The sequence below is a fragment of the Phyllobates terribilis genome, unplaced genomic scaffold (genome assembly GCF_046119375.1).
Source record: "Phyllobates terribilis strain yellow unplaced genomic scaffold, ASM4611937v1 Scaffold_13__5_contigs__length_258822181, whole genome shotgun sequence".
Classification (NCBI taxonomy): Eukaryota; Metazoa; Chordata; class Amphibia; order Anura; family Dendrobatidae; genus Phyllobates; species Phyllobates terribilis.
In genome coordinates this window covers 116,967,211-116,980,552 of record NW_027362773.1, presented here as the reverse complement: position 1 = coordinate 116,980,552, position 13,342 = coordinate 116,967,211, and positions in this window count along the sequence as shown.

Sequence of the window (13,342 nt, the reverse complement as noted above, 5' to 3'; positions counted from 1 at the left end):
TTCCCAACTCTCCTTATGATTCCCTTGCCTGAAACTGTTCATTCCCTATTCTCAGGTAACTTTTTAATTATTATATCATGAGATAAATAGAGGACAATCTGAGGCCACGTTCCAAAAGGACTTGAATAACCATCTTCATGTTCGAAGGACCTTTTTTTTTAAGCAGGCGAGACAAAATTGACCATATTTCGACAGTGAGCTGAGTCAGATGTGTCCCTTTTTTTCGTCCAGGTATCCACTTTTCTCATATGTCGAAGAAAAAAATAAATATCCGAGCTTCTCCTACACATTAAATAGTAAGAAAACTCAGATAACACACAGATGCAATCAGTGAGCTGTCCATTATTTTCTCAGACCCGTTGATTTGAATAGGCAAGTTTGATCTATGACTCCATCTGTAACACAGCACGTGTGAAAAACGCCAGAGACTACAATGAGTCCGTGTCCTATTAGTGAAAAAAAAAACAACACGTATGTTAAAAATGGACGTCTGCATGCAGCCTTCGCTATCAGCGGTCAAACACTGTTCTCTTTTCATGTCTTTTTTTGTTACCAGCATCAATCTTTGGCACTTGTCCATTAATAACGCCAAACTTACTGGACTGTCTGGTAAAATAACTAATTTAAAAAATTTTGCGTTTGTACCTCGATTGTGGCAAAAAAAACTGCACGACAGCTGCAACGTATTTTCTGCATTTACTCATGCAGTTTTAGGCCTCAGTAATTTTTTACATATGCAAAAAAAAAGGTCGGAGTATCATCGTTGTTTCGGATCCTTATTTCGTCAATGTTTGGTCAGTCAATTATCAAATGGTGTCCATATACACTGCTCAAAAACATAAAGGGAACACTTAAACAACAGAATATAACTCCAAGTAAATCAAACTTCTGTGAAATCAAACTGTCCACTTAGGAAGCAACACTGATTGACAATCAATTTCACATGCTGTTGTGCAAATGGAATAGACAATAGATGGAAATTATTGGCAATTATCAAGGCACATTCAATAAAGGAGTGGTTCTGCAGGTGGGGACCACAGACCACATCTCAGTACCAATGCTTTCTGGCTGATGTTTTGGTCACTTTTGAATGTTGCTTGTGCTTTCACACTCGTGGTAGCATGAGACGGACTCTACAACCCACAGAAGTTGCTCAGGTAGTTCAGCTCATCCAGGATGGCACATCAATGCGAGCTGTGGCAAGAAGGTTTGCTGTGTCTGTCAGCGTAGTGTCCAGAGGCTGGAGGTGCTACCAGGAGACAGGCCAGTACACCAGGAGACGTGGAGGGGGCCGTAGGAGGGCAACAACCCAGCAGCAGGACCACTACCTCCGCCTTTGTGCAAGGAGGAACAGGAGGAGCACTGCCAGAGCCCTGCAAAATGACCTCCAGCAGGCCACAAATGTGCATGTGTCTGCACAAACGGTTAGAAACCGACTCCATGAGGGTGGTATGAGGGCCCGACGTCCACAGATGGGGGTTGTGCTCACAGCCCAATACCGTGCAGAACGCTTGGCATTTGCCACAGAACACCAGGATTGGCAAAGTCACCACTTGCGCCCTGTGCTCTTCACAGATGAAAGCAGGTTCACACTGAGCACATGTCTGGAGACGCCGTGGAGAGCGATCTGCTGCCTGCAACATCCTTCAGCATGACCGGTTTGGTAGTGGGTCAGTAATGGTGTGGGATGGCATTTCTTTGGAGGCCCGCACAGCCCTCCATGTGCTCCCCAGAGGTAGCCTGACTGCCCTTAGGTACAGAGATGAGATCCTCAGACCCCTTGTGAGACCATATGCTGGTGCGGTTGGCCCTGGGTTCCTCCTAATGCAGGACAATGCCCGCCCATTCCCCAGACCTGAATCTGATTGAGCACATCTGGGACATCATGTCTCGCTCCATCCACCGTCACGTTGCACCACAGGCTGTGCGGGCGCGATCGCCCCCTGGTGTCAGCTGATTGTCACAGCTGACACCCGGTGCTATGTGCTGGGAGCGGTCTCGCACAGCTCCCGGCACATTAACCCCTGCAATGCTGTGATCTAAGTCGATCGCAGCATTGCTGTGGCAAGGGGAGGTGATCGCAATACTCACCTCCTCTTCAGGCCTCCAGCGCTGTCTGCTGCGGTTTCCCGGATGTTGCCATGACGACCCGATGTCGTCATGACAACATCCGGGTCACCAGACAGCAGGAAAATATTTTGGTCATGCGCAGTGCATGACCAAAATATCTTCTGCATCTGCAGCACTGACAGCCTGTATAGCACAGGGATGGTGCTCCATTCCTGTGCTATACAGGCGATCAGAATAAAAAAAAAGTGAAAGTCCCATAGTGGGACACAGAATAAAAGTAAAGAAAGCGTCAGGAAGTAAAAAAAAAAAATTGTAAAAATAAAAAAAAAAAAAAAAAAAAAATTATCCACCAAAATTAAAAATATAATGTACCCATCAATAAATATTATGAAAAAAATAAATAAAAGTACACATATTTGGTATTGCCGCGTCTGGAACGACCTGACCTATAAACATTTCCTGCTAGTTAATCCCTTTAGTGAACTTGGTAAAAAAAAAAAAATAAAAAACGAAGCAAAAAAACAATGCTTTATCATCATACCGCCAAACAAAAAATGGAATAACATGCGATCAAAAAGACGAATGGAAATAAAAATGGTACCACTGAAAACGTCATCTTGTCCCGCAAAAAACAAGCCACCATACAGCTCCATCAGCCAAAAAAATAAAAAAATGTAATAGCTCTCAGAATAAAGCGATGCAAAAAAATAATTTTTTCTATAAAATAGCTTTTATTGTGTAAAAGCGCCAAAACATAGAAAAACGATATAAACGTGGTACCGCTGTTAATGTACTTACCCGAAGAATAATGCTACCTTATAAATTTTACCACACGCGGAACAGCATAAAATTAAAAAAAAAAAAAAACAATTCATGAATTGTTTTTTGTTTATTCTGCCTCCCAAAAATCGGAATAGAAAGCGATCAAAACATGTCAGAGGCCTGAAAATGGCACCAATAAAAACATCAACTCATCCCGCAAAAAACAAGCTATCACATGACTCTGTCGGCCAAAATATGGAAAAATTATAGCTCTCAAAATATGGCGATGGAAAAACTAGATTTTACAAAAACATGCGTCTTTTAGTGTGTGACAGCTGTCAGTCATAAAAACCCGATATGATTCTGGTATCGCTGTAATCACACTGACCCGAAGAATAAGGTCGTCTAATCACTTATACCGCATGAGGAACGGCGTAAAAAATAAACTCTAGGGTTAGGGTTGTGCTAGGGTTAGGGTTGGGGTTAGGGCTGGTCTAGGGTTAGGGTTGGGCTAGGGTTAGGGTTGGGCTAGGGTTAGGGTTGGGCTAGGGTTAGGATTGGGGCTAGGGTTAGGATTGGGGCTAGGGTTAGGATTGGACTAGGGTTAGAGTTGAGTTTAGGGTGGGGCTAGGGTTAGGGTTGGGCTAGGGTTACAGTTGGGGTTAGGGGTTGGGCTAGGGTTAGGCTAGTGTTAGGGTTGGGCTAGGGTTTGGGATTTTTTTCAAAAGTAAAAAAAAAAAAAGATGACGATATGGCGACTAGTGCTGAGCGCAATTGCTCGCTACTTGAGTTTGCATCGGGTGCTTGGGTATCCACTGAGTATCGCGGGTGCTCGAGTCTCCGCCCCATATACTTCGCGGCCAAACAAACCTTGCGGGGATTGCCTGCCATGCAAGAGCGATCCCCGCATGTTTTTTTTTGGGTCTAACAATCGTGAAACATGCAGGGCGGGGACACGAGCATGTCACTCGAGCACACGCAGTACATGTGGCATACCCGAGTACCCAATGCAAACTCAGGTAGCGAGCACTTGCGCGCGAGACTAATGACAATATGATAACCTAATGTTATCAAATTCTGTGTCGTACCTCTGGGTTCAAAATGTTCACTATACCCCTTGATAAAATCCTTGAGGGGTGTAGTTTCCAAAATGGGGTCACTTGTGAGGGGTTTCCACTATTCAGGCACATCAGGGGCTCTCCAAACGAGACATGGCGTCCGCTCTTGATTCCAGTCAATTTTGCGTTCAAAAAGTCACACAGTGCACCTTACCTTCTGAACTCTGCCGTGTGCAAAAAACAGTGTATTTTCCCCACATATGGGGTATTGGCGTACTCAGTAAAAATTGCACAAAAGTTTTTGGTGTCCATTTTCTCCTCTTACCCTTGTGAAAATAAAAAAATTGGGGCTAAAACATAATTTTTGTGGAAAAAGTTTGATTTTTTTTATTTTCACGGCTCCATGTTATAAACTTCTGTAAAACACTTGGGGGTTCAGGGTGCTCACCACACATCTAGATAAGTTCCCTGAGGGGTCTATTTTCCAAAATGGTGTCACTTGTGGGGGGTTTCCACTGTTTAGGCACATCAGGGGCTCTCCAAATGCAACATGGTGTCCGCTAATTATTCAAGCAAATTTTACAATCAAAAAGTCAAATGGCGCTCCTTCCCTTCCGAACTCTGCCGTGCGCCCAAACAATGGTTTTCCCCCACATATGGGTTATCTGCTTACTCAGGAGAAATTGCACAACAAACTGCATGGTGCAATTTCTCCCCTTACCCTTATGAAAATGCAAAATTGGGGGCTGAAAAACATTTTTGTGGGAAAAATATGAAAATTTTATTTTTACAGCTCAATGTTATAAACTTCTGTGAAGCACCTGGGGGTTCAAGATGCTCACCACACATCTAGATAAGTTCCCTGAGGGGTCTAGTTTCCAAGATGGTGTCACTTGTGGGGGGTTTCCACTGTTTAGGCACATCAGGGGCTCTCCAAACGCAAAATGGCGTCCGCTAATTATTCAAGCAAATTTTACAATCAAAAAGTCAAATGGCGCTCCTTCCCTTCCGAACCCTGCTGTGCGCCCAAACTGTGTTTTTTCCCCACATATGGGGTATCTGCGTGCTCAGGGGAAATTGCGCAACAAATTTTGGGATCCATTTTTTCCTGTTACCCCTGCGAAAATAAAAAAAATTGGGTCTAAAGTAACATTTTTGTGAAAAAAGTTAAATGTTCATTTTTTTCTTCCACATTCCAAAAATTCCTGTGAAGCACCTGAAGGGTTAATAAAGTTCTTGAATGTGGTTTTGAGCACCTTGAGGGGTGCAGTTTTTAGAATGGTGTCACTTTTGGGTATTTTCTGTCATAAAGATCCCTCAAAGTCACTTCAAATGTGATGTGGTCCCTAAAAAAATGGTTTTGTAAATTTTGTTGGAAAAATGAGAAATCACTGGTCAACTTTTAACCCTTATAGCGCACTAATAAAAAAAAAATAAATTGTTCGAAAATTGTGCTGATGTAAAGTAGACATTTGGGAAATGTTATTTATTAACTATTTTGTGTGACATATCGCTCTGATTTAAGGGCATAAAAAATCTAATTTTGAAAATTGCAAAATTTTCGCCAAATTTCCGTTTATTTCACAAATAAACGCAAGTGATATCGAAGAAATTTTACCACTATTATGAAGTACAATATGTCACGAAAAAACAGTCTCAGAATCAGGGGGATCCGCTGAAGCGTTCCAGAGTAATTACCTCATAAAGTGACAGTGGTCAGAATTGTAAAAATTGGCCCGGTCATTAACATGCAAACCACCCTGGGGGTAAAGGGGTTAAGGACATTACATCAAAGTTGGATCAGCCTGTAGTGTGATTTTCCACTTTAATTTTGGGGGTGACTCCAAATCCAGGCCTCCATTGGTTAATAAATTTGATTTCCATTGATGATTTTTGTGTGATTTTGTTGTCAGCACATTCAACTTTGTACAGAACAAAGTATTCAATGAGAATATTTCATTCATTCAGATCTAGGATGTGTTATTTGAGTGTTCCCTTTATTTTTTTCAGCAGTGTAGTAAATTTACGGCACTTCTGATCAACATCGTATACAAATGCTCGGACTAACATTAATTCAGCCGAGTGAAGAGAACCATAGGGTAAAATAATCAATCTTTATTCGAAAATGTTAAAATAATTTAAAACCACAGAGTGCCGATTGGGGGGGGGGGGGACACCTTCTCCATCCAATGGAGACTGCTATGTAGGAGACAAAAGAGGGATAAGAAATAAGTAAACAATGTCAAGTAACTTCCCTCTTACATTAGAAACTGTTATATAATTATCAGATATAAACCACTATTACAGTTATAAGGAATGTTCCCAATACCAAAACAAGAGTAGAATTCCAGACCTAGCAGTATAAACTGACACTCCAAGCTCACAAAAATAAATAAGTAAAGCTATACAGTGGGATGTACATGTGATCATAGAGTGCGGATTAAACAGATTAAGCTATTCATTGGCTCCACTAGTAAATTTAGTGAATGTTATAAAGGTTTGACCACAGATTAGAAATCACTGATATATACAGAATTTATCCCAAAATGTTAAATAGTATTAATGATGCATATTACCTGTATAGAAAGTATAACCAAGGGCAGAGTAAATCAGAGTGGATGGAGATAGCGTCCCCCCTCACCACCAGTATTTAACATTTTGGGATAAATTCTAGATATATATCATTGATTTCTAATCTGTGGTCTAGGCGTTATAACATTCACTAAACTTACTAGTGGAGTCATTGAATAGCTTAATCTATTCTGATCACATGTACATCCCACTGTATAGCTTTACGCATTTATATTTTTGTGGGCTTGGAGTGTCAGTTTATACTGCTAGGTCTGGAATTCTACCCTTGTTTTGGTATTGGGAACATTCCTTATAACTGTAATAGTGGTTTATATCTGTAACATTAGAAACTGTTACATAATTTACTTATTTTGTATCCCTCTTTTGTCTCCTACATAGCAGTCTCCATTGGATGGAGAAGGTGTCCCCCCCCCCCCTACGCGGCACTCTGTAGTTTTAAATTATTTTAACGTTTTCTAATAAAGATTGATTATTTTACCGTATGGCTCTCTTCACTCGGCTGAATTAATGTTAGTCCGAGCATTTGTACATGATGTTTGCTCAGGGTCAGTTTTTACAATCAGTGATTGTCACTTATGGATAAATAAATGACAATGTAATATTGATGCCATCCGTGTGCTGTCCCTAATTTCCACAGACCCATAGACTTGATTTTCTTCTGCCGCGCTGTTAAAAAAAAAAGGCTCACGGACAGCAAAAAAACCCCCAAAAAAACACTTCTAGGATTTAGAGTTCCCATTGAAATAAATGGGTAAAATCCGCACTAAAAAAGGTTTTGTTTCTGTAAGTGTAGGTTCACACAAGGCAATAAAAAAAAAAATCGTTCAATTTCATCCAGAAATTGTTTTTTTTTTCACTTGTCATCCGTGTACAATCCATTCTTTACAGCAGCAGCTATTATTCATTTACAACGGGGATGGGCAACCTTTTTTTCTGCTAGGAGCCATTGGGATATTTATACCATCCTTCAGGAGCCATACAAAATTATCAGCTTGACAATTTACCCGGCTATATTTGGTCAAACAATTAATTAACTCTCTAATGTGATGGCTGGAGCTGCTTCTCTTTGGTGAGGTGCAGGGGCGGACATATCATTGATGCGACCGCACAGGGACCCAAGAGGTAAATGGGGCCCATCTCCACCGCCAAAGCAGGAGGGGCCTCTCCTTACTGTGTCCGCCAGTGCTGAGGTGTGATGTTAGCTGGTATGGATGATGTTGCTACTCTTAACTGCTTTCCCAAGTTTATATCAGTCTGGAGCGCAGGAGACTCTTTGTGATAAGTTTTGTAAAGAACTCACAGCAGTAAATCGTACCGAACACAGATGTATGGTATATTACACAACAGGTGTCCTCACAGTGGGAAATCCATCACTGCTCACATTACATTTATACACCTCAAACCGTGGGAGATCTGCAGTTTATACATCACATAGGAGACACCAAGACTGCTGTCTATAGATCACATAGGAGACACTGAGACAGCTGTCTATAGATCACATAGGAGACACCGAGACAGCTGTCTATAGATCACACAGGAGACACCAGGGCTGGGGCATACACAAGACAGGAGGAAGCACTGGACTGGGCCAGTGGGCTGGGGCATATAAATCGCTGGAGACACTGGTCTGGGCAGGGGCGTACATAGAAATCATGGGGGCCCCATAGCAGAAGTTCTATTTGGGCACCCTTCCCCACCCCCCAAAAAAAGAAAAAATCCTTACTATTCGGCAGTCACGGAAGAGCATATATCACAACTTTACAGCCCTTACCAAGTCAATTTCCTCCCATATGGTTCTCCATACAGTATTATAGATAACACATAGTCCTCCATACAATATAATGGGCCCCACATAGTCCTCCATACAATATAATGGGCCCCACATAGTCCTCCATACAGAATAATGGGCCCCCATAGTCCTCCATACAGAATAATGGGCCCCCATAGTCCTCCATACAGTATAATGGGCCCCACATAGTCCTCAATACAGAATAATGGGCCTCATATAGAGAGAAGTGGCAGTTATTTCAGAGGCCATGGACTAACATTCGTCTTCTTCTTCTCTTTCCACAGGTACATGCTCTGCATAATTCCCCTGCTCCTATGTATGCTGTCTTCTAATGCTCTGCTGACCCATCTCTCTGGTACATGCTCTGCATAATTCCCCTGCTTCATCTGTCCCACTCCAATCAATATTCACATATGTTTGTTCTTTCCCCACTATATACCTTATCTGATTTTTAGAGGTGCTAAACTGCAGAGACTTGCGTCCTGGCTCTGTCTTTGATCACCCAGCCATCTCCTGTTGAAATGACCAGCTGTTAATTTATCCACAAGCCGTTCCCACAATGCCCTACACCTGATATAGTTTAATGTGGCCTATATATTTAGACTCTCTGTAAGGGGTGCACGCGTGCTGGGGTGTGCACGCGTCTTCTTGTACAAAGTGGCTTCGGAGAGAAGTGGCAGTTATTTCAGAGGCAGTTAGTCAGGTAACAAACACTTTGACCACTCACTCTCCTTAAACTATGTTTCTGTTAGCTCTCACTTTTTCCTCTATAGTCCTCCACTTTCTAATAACCCCTCAAATCCCTACACCAAGTAAGAAACTCATCATCTCTCCCTCTATCCTCCCCATTCATCTCACCTCCTCCTCCAAATTATTCCTCAACATTCAATCCTGGATCTCCAAACACAGACAGCCACCTCATGCTCTCTCTTGCTCCCACCTGCTAACACTTTCTCTGCTCCTCCTCACTGCTGGAGATATCTCTCCAAATCCTGGTCCTCCTCGCCATATCCCCACAGTTACTTCTACCTCCTATCCACGACCTTCCTCAAACTGTCGCAACCCTTCTAACCTCATACCCATCCAACTAATACCCACCTCCTCAGCTATACTAACAGGAGCTCTATGGAACGCTCGCTCTGTCTGCAACAAACTTTCCTTCATCCACGATCTTTTCATTACAAACAAACTCTCCTTCCTCGCCATCACCGAAACCTGGCTCACCCCCTCTGACACAGCCTCCCCAGCTGCCCTTTCATATGGCGGATTCCACCTTTCCCACACCCCCCGCCCCAATGGCAAACATGGTGGAGGCGTAGGTTTCCTCCTATCAGAACTCTGCGCTTTCATCAAAATCCCACTGCCACCCTCCGTTACACTCCCCTCTTTTGAGGTGCACTGTGTGCGCATCTATTCCCCCTCCAACCTCCAACTGGCCGTCGTTTACCGACCCCCAGGGCAAGCCACCACCTTCTTAGACCATTTCACTACCTGGCTGCTTCACTTCCTTTCCACTGACATCCCCACTATCATAATGGGTGACTTCAACATCCCCATTGACACTCCCCACTCGTCTGTCTCTAAGCTCCTATCCCTAACTTCCTCCTTTGGACTCACTCAATGGTCTTCCACACCCACCCACAAAGATGGCCACACACTGGACCTCATCTTCACCCGCCTCTGTTCCCTATCTAACCTCTCTAACTCACCACTCCCTCTCTCTGACCATAACCTCCTCACATTCTCTACCCTCTCCTCTCCGGGTGCACAATCCCCACTCCACAAACTCACACACCCTCGCAGAAATCTCAAACACCTTGACATACACTCTCTCTCTGAATCCCTCCTTCCTCTCACAGACATAAGTTCCTTGCACGATGCAGACGTTGCTGCTGCTTCATATAACACCACAATAGCTGCAGCTCTAGACTCGATCGCCCCTCTCACACACACCACACCTCGCACATTCAACAGGCAACCCTGGCACACTAAACTTACCAAAGAACTGCGCCGGGCCTCCAGGGTTGCGGAGCGGAGATGGAAAAGGTCTCACTCCATCGAGCACTTCATCGCATTCAAGCAATCCCTCACTAATTTCAAGTCCGCACTCACTACAGCAAAACAAACCTACTTCTCATCTCTCATATCCTTCCTATCTCACAACCCTAAACAGCTATTTAACACTTTCAACTCTCTCCTTCGTCCCCCAGCACCTCCTCCCTCTTCTCTCATCTCAGCCGACGACTTTGCCTCATTCTTCAAACAGAAGATTGACACCATCAGACAAAACTTTGGCCTAAAGTCCACACAACCCCTCCTCATATCTACTCAACCCTCCTCCTCCAAACCCCACTTCTCCACCATTACAGAAGGTCAAGTCTCCTCTTTACTCTCCAAATCACACCTCACCACCTGCGAACTTGACCCAATCCCATCCCACCTCATCACTAACCTCACCTCAGTCTTCATCCCAACCCTAACCCACCTCTTCAATCTATCACTAACAACCGGAGTCTTCCCCTCATGTTTCAAACATGCCGCAATCACACCCATCCTCAAAAAGCCCTCCCTTGACCCTTCCTCTCTGACCAGCTACCGCCCCATATCACTCCTCCCCTTTGCCTCAAAACTTCTAGAACAACATGTACACCTTGAACTGTCCTCCCACCTCTCCTCCTGCTCCCTCTTCGACCGTCTACAATCTGGCTTCCGACCGCATCACTCGACTGAAACTGCCCTGACCAAAGTCACCAATGACCTACTAAATGCCAAATCCAAGCGACACTACTCCATCCTCCTCCTTCTGGACCTGTCATCTGCCTTTGACACAGTGGACCATTCCCTCTTACTCCAGATTCTCTCATCTCTTGGCATCACGGACTTGGCTCTATCTTGGATCTCCTCATACTTAACAGACAGGACATTCAGCGTCTCCCACTCACGCACCACCTCCTCATCTCGCCCCCTATCTGTCGGTGTCCCCCAAGGTTCAGTTCTAGGACCTCTGCTCTTCTCCATCTACACCTTCGGCCTGGGACAGCTCATAGAGTCTCACGGCTTTCAGTATCACCTCTATGCTGACGACACACAGATCTACCTCTCTCGACCCGATATCTCCTCCCTACTAACCAGAATCCCACAATGTCTGTCCGCCATCTCATCCTTCTTCTCCGACAGGTTTCTAAAACTCAACATGGATAAAACAGAGTTCATCATCTTTCCACCCTCTCATTCACATCCCCCATCCGACCTATCCATCAACGTCAATGGCTGTTCACTCTCCCCAGTCCCACAAGCTCGCTGCCTTGGGGTAACCCTGGACTCTGATCTCTCCTTCAAGCCACATATTCAAGCCCTTTCCACCTCCTGCCGACTCCAACTCAAAAACATCTCCTGGATCCGTGCATTCCTCAGCAAAGACTCTGCAAAAACACTAGTGCATGCCCTCATCATATCCCGCCTCGACTACTGCAACCTCCTGCTCCGTGGCCTCCCTTCCAACACTCTTGCACCTCTCCAATCTATCCTAAACTCTGCTGCTCGACTAATCCACCTGTCCCCCCGCTATTCCCCGGCCTCTCCTCTCTGTCAATCCCTTCACTGGCTCCCCATTGCCCAGAGAATTCAGTTCAAAACTCTAACCATGGCATACAAAGCCATCCACAACCTGTCTCCTCCATACATCTGTGACCTAGTCTCCCGGTACTTACCTGCACGCAACCTCCGATCCTCACAAGATCTCCTGCTCTACTCCCCTCTTATCTCCTCCTCCCACAATCGTATACAAGATTTCTCCCGTGCTTCCCCCCTACTCTGGAACTCTCTACCCCAACATATCAGACTCTCGCCGACCGTGGAAACCTTCAAAAGGAACCTGAAGACCCACCTCTTCCGACAAGCCTACAACCTGCAGTAAACACCACTGCACGACCAGCTCTACCCTCACCTACTGTATCCTCACCCATCCCTTGTAGACTGTGAGCCCTCGCGGGCAGGGTCCTCGCTCCTCCTGTACCAGTCGCTGACTCGTTTTGTTAAGATTATGTAAATGCTTTTGTTATGTATATCCCTATCACATGTAAAGCGCCATGGAATAAATGGCGCTATAATAATAAATAATAATAATAATATAGTCTTCCATACAGACTAATGGCCCCACATAGTCCTCCATACAGTATAATGGGCCCCACATAGTCCTCCATACAGTATAATGGGCCTCATATAGTCCTCCATACAGTATAATGGGCCTCCATAGTCTTCCATACAGAATAATGGGCCCCACATAGTCCTCCGTACAGACTAATGGCCCCACATAGTCCTCCATACAGTATAATGGGCCTCATATAGTCCTCCATACAGTATAATGGGCCTCCATAGTCCTCCATACAGAATAATGGGCCCCACATAGTCCTCTGTACAGACTAATGGCCCCACGTAGTCCTCCATACAGTATAATGGGCCCCACATAGTCCTCCATACAGTATAATGGGCCTCATATAGTCTTCCATACAGTATAATGGGCCCTGTATATCGTTTGATACAGTACGATGGGCCCCCTATATTGCTCCATGCAGTATGAAGGCTTGCATATAATGCTCCATACAGAAAAAAATAAATAATCAAATACTCACCTAGCCCCGTTCCCCCGCTGATCCGGTCTCCTCGCATGTCTGACCCGTGGTAACTTTCTGATTGGTGGGGTCCGGCCTCTAGGCTCAGCACCCTTTAGGTTAAACACTCATCCAATTTACTGGTTCTCTGAAATGTTGCTGATTTTACATGCACATAATCGGCACCCAAAACGCAACGTGTGAATACAGCATTAGGGATCAGGCAGGGACAGGGCCGGAAGAGGCTGCGGCTTTCTCATCCCCGCTGTATAATGTGCCCTCTGTGTAGCGTCACTGTGGTTGGTAGGGATGAGGATTACGACATGTCGTTAGGCAAGACGCAGCAGTGACTGCCGGGTCCAGCGCTGGATCTGCGGCGCATCCCGCACACAGGTGGCGGAAATTAAATTTCCCGCCTTCACTGCAGCCAATCAGCTTCCAGTTTGTCCTCTAACCACGCC